The sequence below is a fragment of the Dryobates pubescens genome, chromosome Z (genome assembly GCF_014839835.1).
Source record: "Dryobates pubescens isolate bDryPub1 chromosome Z, bDryPub1.pri, whole genome shotgun sequence".
In the NCBI taxonomy this organism is placed as follows: Eukaryota; Metazoa; Chordata; class Aves; order Piciformes; family Picidae; genus Dryobates; species Dryobates pubescens.
The window spans coordinates 30100798-30109489 of NC_071657.1; the positions used below are offsets into that span (position 1 = coordinate 30100798).

Consider the following 8692-nt stretch of genomic DNA (forward strand, 5'->3'; position numbering starts at 1 on the left):
TCTCCCGTGGCTGACGTGAGGCACGAGCACGAGCCCGCCTCAATCCCTGCCCCCCAGGAGTCCTTCCGACCCGCTAAACCCCGAAAGCAAGGCAAAAAGCCAAGCAGAAACTCACAAAGCGAGCGGTGCTGTCCCGAGGCAGCGGTTCTGACCGGCTATCGAGCCAAACTGGCACCACCCGCACAGCCCGCCTGGGATTTAAATCTCCCACGGCTGACGTCAGGCACTCGCTCCCGTGCACGCTCGCGAGAGCACGAGCCCGCCTCAATCCCTGCCCCCCAGGATTCCTCCCGACCCGCTAAACCCCGAAAGCAAGGCAAAAAGCCAAGCAGAAACTCACAAAGCGAGCGGTGCTGTCCCGAGGCAGCAGTTCTGAACGGCTATGGAGCCAAATTGGCTCGATATATATATATATATAGATATAGATATAGATATATATATATAGATATAGATATAGATATAGATATAGATATAGATATAGATATACTGTTTAAAGAAAAATTCTTTGCCTCTCTAATTCCAAGCTGATCCCAAATTATTTCTGGGTGGATTTGCTCCCTTCCCTTCCTTCTCCTTCTCTGTTGGGGAAAGGGATTCTCAGCCTTGCCCACATCTAATCTTTTAAGCCCCAGTTAAGGCTCAAACCACCACACATTCTTTCCTACTTTCCTCTTGGTGGGTATACTTTGCTCGTGGGCATGGGTGGATCCACATGGGTTTTGAATATCTCCAGAGAGGGAGAGCCTACAGCACCCCCGTGGAGCATGTTCCGGTGTTTCATCACCCACACAGTGAAACAGTTTTTCCTCATGTTTCAGTGGAACTTCCTATGCTCCAACTTCCACCCATTGCATCTTGTTCTGTCATTGAGTATCACCTAGAAGAGCCTTGACTCTGTCCTTTTGGAACTCACCCTTTACATATTTATAACCCCTTAGTTCCTCCTCCCCAAATTAAACAGACTCATCCTCCTTAGTTTCTCCTCATAAGGAAGATGTTCCAGCTCTGCTTTGGACTCTTAAGGAATTCCCTGTCCTTCTTGAACTGAGGGGCCAAGAACTGGACACAATATTTGAGATGTAGCCTCATCAGGGCAGAGTAGACAGGGAGAAGAACCTCTCTTCACCTACTGACCACACCCCTTCTAATACACTCCAGAATGGCATTTGCCTTCTTGGCCACAAGGGTACATTGCTATGAAAAATATATGAAAATACAAAAAAAAGTCTTTGTAGTTTTATAATTTTAAATCTAGCTAAATTTAAGAGATTATTTGAACTTTCTTAAATAACAAAAAAAAAAATCAAACAACAATATGGTCACATAGTATAAAAATTAGAATATAATGACATCCAGATAATAATTTACACTCTGAAACAGAGTTACGTTTGAAAACGCTTTCTGCCCTGAAGCCATCAGTATCAGCATTTTAATTCAGGGAAAGCTGGAAATGTTGAACATCTGTTGGATTGCTTGTGGTTATGGTCCTCATATTTCACATAAATGGGAAATGCAGTATGTGATAAATTACAGGAAAGGATATTGTCTGTAGGGACACAATCATCAGGTTTATTGCTCTGGTACTTTTAGATTGTAAACTGGATGCTTTGGCAACTGGAGGATTTTTGGATCATATGGTAGCAATAACAATTCAATTTAAAATGAGTATTCTTTACAAAATCCTCTCAAAATATTGTACAAATAAAAATCTTTGTAATATCTAAGTTAATTTAGTTAAATCATATTATAATACACTTACGAAAAAAAGCAAAATCACTGCATTTTGCTGGAACCTATTACCATGCATCTCTAAGTGGTCCAAGCTAATTTTCTAATTTTTCCTTCAGTTCTTAGGTTGTTCTTTTTTCAGAGGGACAAAAGTCTCCACAAACCACAACTAATTCAGTCTGAAAGGTTATATATTTATATTAATAATAAAGTATTTCATATTAATGAATTCTGTAATTGCATAATATTGCCCTAGATGATCTTTTTACATATTAGCTATTTTATTTCTTATAATTTTCCTCTTGAATATATGTAGGACTGTAATTGTACTACCTTCTGCATATCAACTTATTTTTAGTTATAATTTTCTATAATTGCATTTCCTCATTATTGCATTGCAAACAGAGAATACAAGAAAAATACTCACTAGTCCCCAGTATTGGCATATATCCACCTTTCACTCATATATTTCTGCTTCACAAATGCATACAAAGTCCTTTACACCATGAGCCATGCTAAAACTATGATTTTAACAAGCAGTTTCATCATAACCATTGTACTTCACATATTTTTGTCTTTCTTTTACATTATTTTACAGCAATTCCTTTACATTGCCATGTGTAACCTGGAAATGGTTCAGGACTACAAAATGCCATTGCGGGTTCTCAGTATGTCTGCATGACTATATTGAATTTGACTTGAGTTTTCAGGTAAAATTAAGATGAATACCTGTGAAATCAGCAATTATTATCTGTTTTTATTTGTATTATAACTCTTTTTTAATTTCATCACTACTGGGATCCAAATCAAGATTAAGAGAACTAAATCTCTATAGGATGTAGTAACTTTAATTTTAATTTTTTCCCTAGAGAGTTGCATGTTTCTGATGACAGCTAATGTGAATTCCTCAGTTAAAAAGATATGAGGCTTAGAGAACTGATAAACTACATTCAGATCTGATGTAAAGACAAGTATATGGAGATGACTAGATTTTTTAAGCAGCAATGTATATTGAAAATAGTGCATATTTACTGTTTATGTACTAACTTGACTCACAAGTTTCTTTTGTGTAGATATGATGGTTTAGGCTGGGTGCTGGCCTGGATGCCACTGCACAGACCACACCTGGGAGGTCCCAAAAGGGGGCCCAGCCCAGTGGGCAGTCACAGGAAACCAGGTATTTCACCCATAATGCCCTGCTCCTCTATAAAACATCCATGTGGGGTCCTTACTTCCTTTTTTGTCCCTCGCCACTGCCTAGGTAAAACGACGTGAGCTGCCTCCCTTGGGCCTGCCCAGGCCCAAAGCTGGGTTGGGGGGAAAGAAAGAGCCCTGGGGGTGGGGGGTGGGAGGGTGGTTGGGTGTACCCCCAGGTGGGGATGGGACGTTCTTTGGTATGTTCTGGGATCCCTCTCTCTTTGTCATAGTGCTGTGGTTCTCTGTAAAACTCTCATTGTTTTTTTTTTTTTTCATTTAAACTTTCCACCATTTTTTGCAATCCATTTTGTCTGAGTCTTTCTTTGCCTGTGGTGGGAGAATTGGTCTCCCAAACCACTACAATAGACCAGTAAAATTTAGATTAATTAATATTAGAAGATAGATTTAAAATAGGCTATTTAATTTCGTTTGATCATGACTGAGAGTTAAGCTAAGTTTAGGCTGCATGTTAGGAAGAAGTTCTATACAGAGAGAGTGGTTGCCAATTGCAATGGGCTGCCCGGGGAGGTGGTGGAGTCACCATCATTGGAGGTGTTCAGGAGGAGACTTGATGGGGTGCTTGGTGCCGTGGTTTAGTTGTTTAGGTGGGTTGGATTGGTTGATGGATTGGACGTGATGATCTTGAAGGTCTCTTCCAACCCGGTCTATTCTATTCTATTCTATTCTATTCTATTCTATTCTATTCTATTCTATTCTATTCTATTCTATTCTAAAGTCTCAGTATGTATCATACTCTTGAGCAAATTGAATAAAAATTATATGAATACATGGTCATTAATTAATATAAATGAATAAAAATATAAATTGAACACGTTTTCATGTGAATGAAAAATTCTGTAAAAAATGTTTTGCTGTGATGCTTAAAGCATTTTCTTAACAGGAGTGAAAAGTTACTTAATCACAGATATAATTTTAAAAAATAGTTAAGAAAACATGAAAAGATGTGATAAATTATGTTTCTGGTAAATATATGTTTCTGATAAATATATTTATTGAAGAGCTGGCTAATACACATTCCATGTATCTACTGCTCACAATGTCCATTTTAAGGTTAACATCACCCAAATGAAAAGGATATGTTAAGTGATTTCTTTAAAATGTAGAATATACTTAATAACTGCTGCTCACAGACTAATGTGTCACATGTATTCTTCCTCTTCATGTTGCCCCACATCTAGTGTCTCCTCTAGTCATCACTCAAACTTTTAGACTACCTAGTCTTCACAAGAATGAAGGATATACTATATTAGTCCTTATGTTTCATGAAGTTACCCATCAAAATCTTCCCTCTCTTTCTCTTTCTCTTTCTTTCTCTCTCTCTCTCTTTCTTTCTCTCTCTTTCTTTCTCTTTCTCTTTCTCTTTCTCTTTCTCTTTCTCTTTCTCTTTCTCTTTCTCTTTCTCTTTCTCTTTCTCTTTCTCTCTCTCTTTCTCTCTCTCTTTCTCTTTCTCTTTCTCTCTCTCTTTCTCTCTCTCTCTCTTTCTCTCCCTTTCCCTTTCCCTTTCCCTTTCCCTTTCCCTTTCCCTTTCCCTTTCCCTTTCCCTTTCCCTTTCCCTTTCCCTTTCCCTTTCCCTTTCCCTTTCCCTTTCCCTTTCCCTTTCCCTTTCCCTTTCCCTTATTCTGCTAATAAGAAAGAGTAATTGCAAACTTCATATCACTGACATTTCATTATTTTAATTCCCAAAGACATTTGAACCTAATGTATCTTCCTCTATAATATGTGAGTAATACAAAGAAACTAGTATTTCTTTGGTATGGTCATTTGTCATTTCTCTCTGTCATCACCTTAATTTCATTAAATGATCTCATCTCCTGACAAAGAGGACAGGTACTGTGTATCTTACATGTTTGTTTTCATAAATATGAATTATTCAACACAGGGATGAAAAACGGGTTTGTCATCATTGAATAAATTTTGAGAGTCAAAACCAGAAGAAAAGAAACTCAGTTGTTGAACATTGATTTAACAGGGTTAAGTTTACAGTTCCTTTTTTACTGTCAATGAATAACAAAAATTGCTGCTACATTCCGTGCTTAGACTGAAGTCTGTTGAGTCCTTGTAGTAATGATTGACAGCTGCTACCTTAGTAAAATTAAAAAGAAAGAAAGGTTTAAAAAATGTTTTCTGGTAAGTTGCTTGACTAGGATACAGAGGTGAAAAAGAAAAAAAAAAATGTTGATAAAATTTAATTGCCATAGGTACCACTGTGGCATAAAGGACAGTTTTATCATACAGGTATAAAAAAGTACTAGCATTCACACTTCCATTTTGTGCATTTTTTTTCCTATACTTTGTCCTGTCATATTCTTTCTACTGGAAACATGTATTGGGTTGTCTTTGTACCTTTGTTTCTACCATGTCAAAAGCTCTCAGAAATGGTTTTGCACCATCTCCTGCCATTATTAATGAATCTTGTGCCACAGGCATCATGTGTTGCATAAATAGTAATTAAGAGTCAAGTTTTTGGCAGCCCTCTAGACAGTATCTCTGTGGCAGTTTTAGGCTATGCCTTTAAAATTTAGCTGCAGATTTTGAGCAGAAAAGTAGAAAAATAGAAATAATTCCCTATTGGGTGTAAACATTGGCCTTTTTCACACTTTTGGTGTAAAATTTACACTATTGGTGTAAAAATTATAAATAATTCACTGTAGGCCTGGAGAAACACTTCTTTCTCTCAACTCCTTTTTTTTCTCTTTGGTACAAAGGGGAAGGGGAAGGAGGTTTGGGGGGCAGTGGAGCAGCTTCCCCGGTCTCTGGGAAAACCAGAGGGAGGACAGGGTGTTTTCCATGTTATTTGCTAATTGTAAGTATCTGTATAACATTGTAAATACTGTATATTTTGTACACATTCCTTGCATTCCATTGTGGAGCATAGTTCTTCCTTGTAAACACAGCTTCCATTTGCTTCTAACTGAGTTAGTCATGCTAAGTTAATGTTGACGCGAAACTTGAACCCACCACATTAAACAAAATAATTGTCACCCAATGTGGGGCAATTGCTTGATTAATTCCTGCTCAGATTAAGGAAGCAAAATAAAGCTGTTTTGGATGCTGTGGCATTTTATATATTCTGCTTTAACAGTGGTCTTGTACAAATGGTGTGTTGGAATGATGTTTGATAAGCTGGGAAGACATATGGCATATAAATTGTTCCTTTGGTTTAAGTACAAACTGCAAATGTTGTATGATCATTGCTTAGGGTTCTTTTGGCTTAAGAAATATGGGAATGTGACTACCATCCTGCCCACAGAAATACACAAATTCATTATTCCTGCAAGTGAAAGCTATGTGAGCAGTAGCAGTTGGAATTCCAAAGTGATTTATTTGCAATATATGATTCTGGTTTTGATAATAATTAATGTACTCTTGTTAATGTCTTTGGTCCGGGAGAGACGAGCAGCAAACCAGAATTCTATATTTAGATGCAGTAGGCATAGACATAGGAGCAGCAGCTCTAATTCGAATCCAGAGATTTCTAGTCATGAGGGAGATACAGAAACAAAAAAATTGGCTAGGAATAGGCAAGGAAGAGTTATTGGTAAAGCAGGTCTCAATGGGACTAATGACAGTTCTGGCATTCAGCCAACAGCAGTAGCATTTAAGGTGGCGGACGCAGCACCATCAGCCATTAGAGAGGCAAAATTATCTCCTCCTGCAACAGCAGGACCAGAGGTGACCTCTGCAACAGCTACTGGATCTCAAAGCCTACCAACACTGCCTCCTTCCAAACTCCCACTGCTTCTGCTAAGCCTGCTGTAAATTCAAATGCAGCACCAGTTAAACAAATTGCAGCTTTGGGTAGAAGGGGGAGGTGCAAGGCAGATATGGGCGCAGACCAGCAGGAACAGCAAGACCTCTCTGTGGGTGAAGGACTTTCTGCTGTTAAAAAAGATCCCTCTGAGGATGGAGAGAAAGTTTGCCTTAAAGATATAGCTGGATTACTGAGCCCATCATTGGATGGTAGAGATGGAGGACAAGGTAAAGGTTCTGGTAGGTCAGGAGTTAATGGAGGTGATTATGAACTTAAAGAGGTCCTTAGGAGAGCAGCATTAGGATTATAGGGACAACAGCCTCAAGAGGATGTGATTGATGAAGATGATGGAGATGAAGATGATATCCAAAAAATAAACACCCCCAGGCAGGAGATTAGGCATGTGAGAAAGGATTACATAGAGGAGAGAATGACCCAATTCTAGCCTAGCTTGGCAGGTGTTTTGATACAGGTGAAACAGCTTTCATAGTTGGAGACAAGTCAGCATCTCAGCTTGGAACCCTCTCAAAAGATAGTGAAATAGATAGACATCTAGGCAGGTGTCTTGGTAAGGTGTCTCTGTGGACATGCCTTATATATACATAGAATATACACATAGAATAAACCATGTTGGAAGAGACCTTCAAGATCATTGTGTCCAACCCATCAACCAATCCAACCCACCTAATCAACTAAACCATGGCACCAAGCACCCCATCAAATCTCCTCCTGACCACCTCCAATGATGGTGACTCCACCACCTTCCCAGGCAGCCCATTCCAATGGGCAATCACTCTCTCTGTATAGAACTTCTTCCTAACATCCAACCTAAACCTTCCCTGGCGCAGCCTGAGACTGTGTCCTCTTGTTCTGGTACTGGCTGCCTGGGAGAAGAGACCAACATCCACCTATCTACAACCTCCCTTCAGGTAGCTGTAAAGAGTAATAAGGTCACCCCTGAGTCTCCTCTTCTCCAGGATAAGCAACCCCAGCTCCCTCAGTCTCTCCTCATAGGGCTTGTGACCCAAACCCCTCACCAACTTCGTTGCCCTGATCTGGACTCATTCCAGCAAGTCAACATCCTTCCTAAATTGAAGGGCCCAGAACTGGACACAGTGCTCGAGGTGCGGCCTAACCAGTTCTCAGGGTCGTGGGTTCGAGCCCCACGTTGGGCGCCAATAAAAAAAAAGTGTGTGGTGGTTTGAAAGGAAAGGCTCTGCTTTCCCTCCCCCACTGAGAAAGAGACCATGGCTAAACCCAGTCGGAGAAATGAGAGTATATTTTACAAGGAAACAGATTATATGTAACACTACAAACACAGGTATTTTACAATATATACAGGAATATACAGCAAATGAACTCAACCAGAAACCAGACCCCCCACAGAGGGGGCTTCCCCCTGTGCCCCCTTCACCCCCCTACCTCCCTTCTCCCCCAAAAGAGGTAGAAAAAAGATATGGACTCCGCCGGACATGTCATCAGAAGTTTTCTGATCTGATGATGTGTTTAGGTGCAAAGATTATGGTATGAAATAAGGGGTGACCATGTGGCTCAGTTGGTAGAGCATGAGACACTTAATGGCAAGGCCATGGGTTCAAGCCTACAGCACCCGGTATTCCCAGGCGGTCTCCCATCCAAGTACTAACCGGGCCCGACCCTGCTTAGCTTCCGAGATCAGACGAGATCGGGCGTTCTCAGGGTGGTACAGCCCGTAGGGGCTGTAGCGTACAGGGCCAGAATGACCTCCCTGCTCCTGCTGGCCACACTGTTCTTGATGCAGGCCAGGATGCCATTGGCCCTCTTGGCTGCCTGGGCACACGGCAGGCTCATGTTCAGCTTACCATCGACCATCACCCCTAGGTCCCTCTCTACCTGGCTGCTCTCCAGCCACCCTGACCCCAGCCTGTAGCACTGCATGGGGTTGTTGTGGCCAATGTGCAGAACCCGGCACTTGGATGTGTTAAATCTCATGCCGTTGGACTCTGCCTATCTGTC

At 40.6% G+C, this 8692-nt stretch overlaps 1 non-coding gene across 1 annotated transcript; it reads right to left on the minus strand.

Moving 5' to 3' along the window:
* Positions 1-8294: 8294 nt before the first annotated feature.
* LOC128899527 (5S ribosomal RNA) lies at positions 8295-8414 on the minus strand. The gene has a single exon (XR_008463122.1). It is a non-coding gene; the product is annotated as a 5S ribosomal RNA (ribosomal RNA).
* Positions 8415-8692: the final 278 nt, after the last annotated feature.